Here is a 9672-nt window from a genome sequence, read left to right as displayed (position 1 = left end):
TATCATCATACCAGAAGGCTCTGCAACTAAGATTGGCTCTGCTTTTCCTACAGGTCTGCACACTGGCAAGGACAGGGCAGGGGCTGGTCCTAGAGTGTCCACTCTGGGTCCAGGCTGAAGAGCCAGCTGCTACCCACAGAGAAGGTGGAAGAGCACAAGGGATCAGAAACTCACAAGACCTCTTTAAGACTAGTGGCAGAACCAGCAACTTTCATTGCCGTTTTAAAGATTTGTTTTTATTGGAAAGTCAGATACACAGAGAAGAAGATCTTCTGTCTGTTGATTCACTCCCCAAGTAGCCACAACAGCCAGAGCTGCACCAATCCGAAGCCAGGAGCCTGGAGCCTCTTCCAGGTCTCCCACATGGGTGCAGGGTCCCAAGGCTTTGGGCCATCCTCCAATGTTTTCTCAGGCCACAAGCAGGAAACTGGATGGGAAGTGGGGCCTTTGGGATATGAACTGGCACCCATATGGGATTCCAGTGCTTGCAAGGTGAGGACTTCAGGCACTAGGCACTCTGGACCCCTTTAATTGCTTCTTCATTCCATGAGCCAACACTGGCTACATGGGCAAGCCCAAAGCCAGCGGGCAGCAGAGGATGGTCCACCCACAATGAGATCAGGGCAGTGTGTGGATCATACAGGGGCAGAGAACTGGAGCCAACAATCCTATCTATCCCAGGGTCTCTTTTTGAGGTGCTGCCTACAAAGGCAGTGTCTGTCTCAAACCCAGTTCTTTCTTAGGTTTTGATAGTTCAACTGGAATGCTGACAGGGTAAGACCCCATCTTCTACTCCTCACCGCTCCCACATTCTTCCCCCGGGGCCCAGCATCCAGCCCTGCCCTCGGGGATGGCTCAGCACTATTACTGAATGCATTATAGACAGTTCCTTCGTTTCCGCATGTGATCAGTTGGGCAATAAGGACTGACTTCCTGAAGCTCCACACACTGTGTCAAGCAGCCACCCCCAGATGCTGTGAGGGCTGTGCCTCGTGGAGCTGAGATCTGTACCCAGATGTGCCCTTGGGTGTGCATTTCCTTCTCACCCATCTCCCAGCCCCTCTCAGGACCTGGGCTGCTATGTGGCTTCACAAATACCTGCAGTGTGAGATGAGAAGAGAGACAAGCCTGTAGATCTCTTCGGCAAGGTTGAAGGCCTGGGAAAGAAGGCCGAGAGACTCCTGAAGAGCAGACAAGATTACTTCAAGGGGTCCCCACAGCACCAGGAGATGGCGGCTGTGCGCAAAGCACATAAGTATATTGTTTGCTCAATCTGGGGCAAGGCATCCCGCGCCAAACCACCAATGCTTTTGCTGAGCCAATTTGGGTGAAATACTCTTTTTAGTCACAGTAACTGGCAACTTGAAGTGAATAATGTGTCTCCATGTCCTTATTTTAAAGCCATAGTGCTCAACCGTTAAGTATACTGGACACCCACATGCTTTTAACTGTGGATTTAATCCAAGTAGTGGTAGGATCTCACTTGTGGGAGAGGCATTATTAAATGCCATTCCCAGCCCCAACTCCAAGAGCCAGTTTTATACATGGAAGGTAGGCCTGGGGCCACAACCTTTCTGCACATTAGAGACAGAAGTGAGGAAACACAGGACCCTAGACCAAGGTGAGGGGCACTTGGTTCTGAAATTAACCTATACCCCAACTGCCCTGGTGCCCTCTTGGCATTTGCACCTGGCAGCTCCCCTGACATCCCTCACCCTCCTCAGGCCCAAGATTTCTACTTGGCTAAAGCCTGTAAGTTAAGTATCCAGAACACTGCCCTTGCTGGCTGCCTGCACTGCCCTCACTGACTGTGGTCACTATTTGGGACATTTTGTGCTAAATCCATTTGAGAGTGATAGACGGTACAATCAGAATGTGAGAAAACTGGATCTGAGGTCACATTCTGTAGGGGAATTGTAGGCATTCCTCTGTGGAACTGCAACACTTGCTGGTTTATGCAGAGAGCTGGGGATGGTGATGGGCTGACCCAGGCTGGACCACAGAACTCACCTAACATGAACCCACCTGATACTCTTGGGAACTGAAGCCAGGATAAGGCTGGGTGGTGCCAGGATACAGCACCCACCGACACATGCAAGGACCAAGCCTGGCAACACACCATGCAAAACAGGGCCACTGACCCCACTGGCATATATGATATTTGAGGTTGGAAGCAGACCTGGTAGGGGAACTTGGGGAACTTCCTACTAAGCCCCAGCTCCTGCTGGGGAGCATAACAGCCAAGGCTGGGGGTGTGCCAGGCCAAGGTGTGGGCCTTGCCCAACTGGGCTAGGCTGCAACACCTGCCAATAAGAGCTGAGACTGCAGGTGGGCCATGTCAGGCTGGATTGATGGCACTCACCAGCATGCGCAAGATCTAGGGCTGGGAACAGGCATGGTAGAGAAACTCCAGGCTGCAGTCCCACTAAGTGATTGTGAAAGCTGTAGGAGGACCATGCTGGGAAAGACTGCAGCGCCCATCAGCATGTGTATGGGCTGGGTTGGGAGTGGGCCAGGCTGGGCTAGTTTCTAGCACCCCCCAGTGGTCATGAGAGCCCAAATGGGTGTGAAACAGGCCAAGCTAGGTCACAGCATCTACCACATCACATGAGAACTGGACCTGGCAGAGGTTCAGGCTGGCCTAGGCTGTAGGACCCATTGGTGTTAGCTGGAATGGGTTTGTGCCAGTCAGGCTAAGCTGTAGTACCTGCTGGTGGGTGCCAGCTGTGGGCTGTCTATGTCAGTCTGAGTAGCAGCACCCATAGGTACACACAAGAGCCATTGCTGGAACCAGGCCTGGTAGGGGAACTTGGGGAACTGTCCTGCTAGGCACAGCACCAGCCAGGGCTGTGAGCATCTAGACCAGGCTGGAATGTAGCACCTGTTGACACATGTGTAAGATGGGTTTGGGGGTGGGCCACACTGGGTGCGGGCTGGGCTGGATCATTCCACAGCACACTCTGGCATAAGTGGGAGTCTGAACAGGGTGTTTGGCAGGCTGGGTTGGACTGCAATACTGCAAATTCACATGGAGGTGGGCAGGCTGAGCTAGGCTGCTGCACCTGCCAGCAAGAACTGGGAATGGAGGCAGACCAGGAAGAGCCAGGCTATAATACCTGTTTCTGAATACCAAGACCAGGCATGGGTCATCTTAGATTGGGCCACAGCACCTACTGGTACACACAAGACCCAGGGCTTGGAATGAGACTGCTAGGGGAATCTTAGGGACTCCTTTACTGGGCTACTGTTTTCACTATGAGTGTTAGAGTTGGGAATGGGGCAGGCCAGCCTGGGAGCAGACCATGCTGGGTCAAATTGCTGTACCTACTGTCAGGCATGAGAAACAGAATAGGTGTGGGCCAGATGTGCTGGGCCATAATACCAGCTGGCAAGTACCGGGACTGGGTGCTAGCCATGTGAGATTGGACTGCAGTAGCTCCTGGCAAGCACAAGTTATGGGACTGGGAAAATGCCTGGCAAAGGAGCTGTAGGCACTCCCTTGCTGGGTCCTACCTATTGCTGGTGAGCACAAGAGCTAGAGCTGTGGGGGGGTCAGGCTGGACAAGGTGGCGGCACCTGTCAGCATATGTGAATGTTGGGTCTGAGAGTGAATTGGGCTGAGGTAAGCCCCAGCACCCACAGGTGTGCAGAAAAACTGGATGGGTGCTGGGCTGGGCAAGACTAGGCTGCAGCAGAGGTTGGCACCCAAAATCCAGGGCTTGAAGGGCCTGGTGAGGATTATTAGGTGTCTTCCTTACTAGGCCATGGTACTCACTAGTGCATGTGAGGGATGGTTCTGCGGTGGGCTGGATAGGCTGGGCCACAGCAACCACTGATTCGCATAAGGGATGGAGCTGGGAGGGAACTGACCAGGCAGCTGCATCTACCAGTATGTGTATTGGCTGCTGCGGATGACAAACTGAACCTGACCCTGTACTGTCTGGTACGCACAAGAGTCAAATCCAAGGTCGCCCCGGGTGAGGTTCCTTGGGCTGCTCTGGTACTAGTCTGCTACACTCAGACCCCAGCCACAGCGAAAATCACGGGATGTGTGGTCCAGCCTTGGAGTACGTGTATCAAGATTGGGCTTTCTCAATTGCTAATGCCTGTGCAGTGGACATGTCCAGATGTGCATAAAGAACATGACAGCCAGTTCATCTAGACCAGCAGTGGACATCAACAGCTTCAGCACAGGATGGAAAGCAGAACAACGTGGAAGATTCTCCTGGCCAAGCTTTGCAGCATGCTTCTGGGTTTGTGGATGCAACAGATCTTGGATTTTCTCAACCCTAGGACGATGAAACCAGTGACTTCTCAGAACGATCCAAATCGCGCCAGTGACACCCTTGGAATACTCTTCCCCACGCTGGGATCTCCAGGGTGTCATTAAATGACTGTCTCCTACGCCTGGATGCTGATGTAGTTTGACAGCAAGGAACAGCCCCCTTTGCTGCTGCTCTGTAGAAACCTGAAAAAAATTTAAAAACCCTGCAATGTATGTCCTACTAGGTCCTGTGAAGTTGTCCTGAGCTGAGGTCCTGAGACCATGGTGTGTGCACTACATCTGATGGGCTATGTCCTGAAGAAACTGACCTTGGATGAGGTGGTTCTACATTTCTGTACAGGTATATTCAAAGTACCCAAAATATGTGATCAACATGTAATCAATAAAAATGCTAATGAACCATTTTTTAAAAAGATTTATTTGTTTACTGGAAAGTCAGATATACAGAGAGGAGAGACAGAAAGGAAGACCCTCCGTCCAATGATTCACTCCCCAAGTGAGCGCAACAGCCGATGCTATGCCGATCCGAAGCCAGGAGCCTCTTCTGGGTCTCCCACGCGGGTGCAGGGTCCCAAAGCTTTGGGCCGTCCTCGACTGCTTTCCCGGGCCACAGGCAGGGAGCTGGAAGGGAAGCAGGGCTGCCGGGGATAAGAACCGGTGCCCATATGGGATCCCGGGCGCGTTCAAGGTGAGGACCTTAGCTGCTAGGCCACGCTGCCAAGCCCTAATGAACCATTGTAAATGTTTTCATGTTGTGCCTCTGGAACCTGGTGTGTGCTGACTGCATACTTACGGCCCATCTCAGCTTGGACTAGCCACAGTGCTAGTGCTCATAGCTACCAGCTTCAAAAGCTTAGCACTACTCCATTGTGTCTCTGTTTTAAGATATTCTTTGAGAGAGAGAACTGGGCGAAGAGTGGATCTTGGGATCATGAACTCCATCCAGGTCTGGGCCCAGGTATGCCAGATTATTTAATACACTAATAAAAATCACATGTATTGGGCCCCGTGTGGGGGCCTAGTGGCTTAAGACCTCGCCTTGCACGCCCAGGATCCCATATGGGCGCCGTTCTAATCCCGGCAGCTCCACTTCCCATCCAGCTCCCTGCTGGAAGCCTGAGGAAGCAGTGGAGGACGGCCCAAGCCTTGGGACCCTGCACCCACGTGGGAGACCCGGAAGAGGAAGTTCTTGGCCTACTGGTGAGAAGCACTGCTGGCATTCCCAATCGTAGTGCCACCTCTCCCCGTCTCAGGGCCCCGGCCAGTCCTCTTGTTTCAGGGGTCTCACGTCCAAGGGCCCAGACCGAGACAGAGACAGCGAGATGGAGAGACAGAGACGCCGAAGCACCAGCATCCCTCTCCCCCTATGTCCCGCCCCATCGCCCAGACGGACACCCTCCCTCAGCCAATGGCGTCCACGAGGAGTCCCGGAAGAGCCAATGAGAGGCAGAGGAGGGCGGATATTTCCCCGCCCTCACTGTAGGCTTGGTCGAGCCGTTGGGGAGCCGCCGTTGGCACTGGTGCCGCGGGCGTGGGGGGCACGAGGAGGTCGGGGTGCTGGTAGGGAAGGGAAGGCGGCTACCACCGGGAGCCTGTGAGGAGCCTGCCCGGCCGGGGTCGGGCAGTCGAGGGGAGCGGGCTCCGTGAGGGCCCTGGACGCGGCTGGGGGAGCGGGGATGCGTGTGGGGGTGCTGGGCGCCCCCGGCCCGCGCCTCGCCGCCGGTCCGGGCCGCGGGTTGTGGGGCCTCGGGCCGGAGGGCCTCCCCGCTGGCCTGGAGCCCACTGCCCCGTCCACCCCTCGCCAGCCCGGGCCTCGGGCCGGAGGGCCTCCCCGCTGCGGGAAGGGGCCGAGTAGGTTGGGGACTCGGGTCCGAGGTGGGGAAGGGTGAACTCGGGCTCTCCCCCTTTCTCTTCAGCCCCTGTCTTGGAGGTGGGGATTCGAAGGAGGGGCCTTGAAGCCCACCACAGACTTGGTCCAGGGTCCTCGCACCCCACGTCCCCCCACCCTCACTCCCCCAAATCTGATGGGCGGGGAGGAAAAGAAATGACAAGTCCCAAGTGTTTGGAGCCAGAATGCAAAGGCATAGCAGGAACAAACCAACTCCAAGGAGTTTGATTTTTTAATTTATTATTAGTTTTTAAATGATAGTACTTTAGTTCTTTTTTTATATATATATTTTTTTTTAAGATTTTTTTTTTAATTGGAAAGGCGGATATACAGAGAGGAGAGACAGGAAGATCCTCCGTCCAATGATTCACTCCCCAAGTGAGCGCAAAGGTCGAACGGTCGATGCTATGCCGATCCGAAGCCAGGAGCCTCCCCCAGGCAGGGTCCCAAAGCTTTGGGCCGTCCTCGACTGCCCTCCCGGGCCACAAGCAGGGAGCTGGGTGGGAAGCGGGGCTGCTGGGATTAGAACCGGCGCCCATGTGGGATCCCGGGCATGCAAGGCAAGGACCCCAACCACTGTGCCACCGCGCCGGGCCCAGTATTTAGTTCTTTATCCCCCTCAGCACCTTGTTCTTTTTTAGAGGTGAGTGCAGTTTTGCCCCTCCTCAGGTAAGCCTGCATTTTAGGGGAAGCAGTAACTAGTTAAGCTGCCGACTTTCTGATATTCAGATCATTAAATTATAAAGATTTATTTATTTTATTGGAAAGGCAGATGTGCAGAGAGGATCTTTCTTCCGATGATTCACTTCCCAAGTGACCGCCACGGCTGGAGCTGAACCAATCAGGAGCCAGGAGCTCTTCCTAGTCTCCCACGCAGGTGCAAGGTCCCAAGGCTCTGGGCCGTCCTCGACTGCTTTCCCAGGCCACAGGCAGGGAGCTGGATGGGAAGTGGAGCTGCTGGGATTAGAACCTGCACCCATATGGGATCCCGGGCGTGCAAGGTGAGGACCTTAACCATTATGCTATCACGCAGGGCCCAGATCATTAAATTATGAAGTTATGTTTTCCTGTCAAGATTTCTCCTGAGTCATGCCTAGTCTGCTTAGTTATCCTGATGATTTCAGAACTTTAGATAAGAGTTCATCATCTTCTCTCCCTGCTGCACACATTTCCTTTCTCCTTTCCTTTTCCCCTTCCATCACACGTAAATGCCATTTTTACTTGATATTGTGGAAACTATTTTCAAAATGGCAAGTTACCAGTCTTGGGTGGATGTGCTGTTGGGATGGATCCCAGACACTGACAGGGGACGTGGGTGTCCTGTTGTACTCAGCTCATAGTACCACTACCTGCCTTTGTTCTGTGTTTTTTCGCAGAAGTTTCTTCAATATCAACATGTTTTAAATTATTATTTTTTTTTTAAATTTTTATTGAAAAGGTGGATATATAGAGAGGTGAGACAGAGGAAGATCTTCCATCCGATGATTCACTCCCCAAGTGAGCGCAACGGCTGATGCCAGGAGCCAGGAACCTCTTCCGGGTCTCCCACACGGGTGCAGGGTCCCAAGGCTTTGGGCCGTCCTTGACTGCTTTCCCAGGCCACAAGCAGGGAGCTGGATGGGAAGTGGAGCTGCCGGGATTAGAACCGGCGTCCATTTGGGATCCCGGGCATGCAAGGCGAGAACCTTAACCACTGCGCCACAGCGCCGGGCCCCAATATCAACAATTTAATGATCCTAGACTCAGATGGTCTTAAACCTAATTCCCCCAAAAGCAGGTGATACAATGAGTTTGTATGTCATACTTCTGAATTGGATCAATATTTGTGAAATGTAATTAATCATATAAAATGTCTTTCACTGTTGCTCCTGTAGAAACATTTAATAAATGGAGAAGGTCAACGTTCCCTCTTATAAAAGATGAAATTCAGGGCCCGGCGCGGTGGCGCAAGTGGTTAAAGGTCCTCACCTTGCACGCCCGGGATCCCATATGGGCACCGGTTCTAATCCCGGCAGCCCCGCTTCCCTTCCAGCTCCCTGCCTGTGGCCTGGGAAAGCAGTCGAGGACGGCCCAAAGCTTTGGGAACCTGCACCCGCGTGGGAGACCCGGAAGAGGCTCCTGGCTTCAGATCGGCATAGTATCAGCCCGTTGTGCTCACTTGGGGAGTGAATCATCGGACGGAAGATCTTCCTCTCTGTCTCTCTTCTCTGTATATCCGCCTTTCCAATGAAAAAATAATAAAAATAAATCTTTAAAAAAAAAAAACAAAAAAAAAAATAAAAATAAAAGATGAAATTCAGATGAAGTTAGAGAAGACGTAAAACAAGTACTTGAGAATCTCTCTGACTTGACCTGCGGTTTTACTGTCTGGGTAAGACTGTGATCAATCCCATGCATGTTCACAATGGGGCAGGCCACAAAAAAGCTACAAAGAATGAAAGAACTAGTTACATATTAAATATATACATATTCACTGGCACTGAAAGGGACGTACATTTTTCTTATCATGTTTATCTCTTTTGTGCCCCCACTAGTATTTCAGCATTTATTTTACATTAAAATTTTTTCATTCACTTGTATTTTGTTTGAGAGATAAGATAGTCATACACAGAGCAAGAGGGAGACACCTTCCACTCACTGGTTCATTCATTCACCAAACGCCTCAACAGCCAGGTCTGGGCCAAGTCAAACTAGGGGTCCGAAACTCAGTGGAGGTGTCGGGCAGGGATGGCAGGAAGCCCAGTGCTGGATCCTCACCTGCGGCCTCCCAGGGCGTTCAGTAACAGGACGCTGGGATTGTTACAGGAGAGGAAGCTCGGAGGACCTTGTCTTCAAGCAAGGAAGTAATTTTTATTTCTGAAACTAATCATATCAACACTCAGCAGGTCAGAATGATCTCAAAACTGAGCAAAAGATTTGAACAGAAAGGACCAAATAAACACATGAGAAGATGTTCAATGTCATTAAAATGGCATTTCTCACGGAGAAAATGTAAAACAAAGTCAGAAAGACATAGCCTTTAATAGCCTCTATGGATCATATTAAAATTTTTTCATATATACTTGTTTATGTTTATAGGCTATTTATTTTGTTTTTAAGATTTTATTGATTTTTATTGGAAATTCAGATCTACAGAGAGAAGGAGAGACGCAGAGAATGATCTTCATCTACTGGATCACTCCCCGGGCGGCCTCGATGGCTGGAGCTAAGCCAATCTGAAGCCAGGAGCCGTGAGCCTCTTCCAGGGTCCCAGGGCTTTGGGCCGTCCTCCAGTGCTTTCCCAGGCCACAGGCTGGGAGCTGGATGGGAAGTGAAGCAGCCGGGACACAAAGCATTGCCTAAATGAGATGCTTTTATATGCAAGGCAGGAACTTTACCCACTAGACAATTGCCCCGGGCCTATAGATTATTATTTTGAAAAAGGGGGTGGGGGGAAGGAATTAGAACTCAGAAAGACTGGATGGAGCTCTTGATCTGTTTCCCTCTGTGTTTATCTCTC

This window comes from Ochotona curzoniae, unplaced genomic scaffold (assembly GCF_017591425.1).
Source record: "Ochotona curzoniae isolate NIBS_2020 unplaced genomic scaffold, NIBS_Ocur_1.0 contig_523, whole genome shotgun sequence".
NCBI lineage: Eukaryota > Metazoa > Chordata > Mammalia > Lagomorpha > Ochotonidae > Ochotona > Ochotona curzoniae.
Note: the sequence above shows the minus strand (reverse complement) of the source record.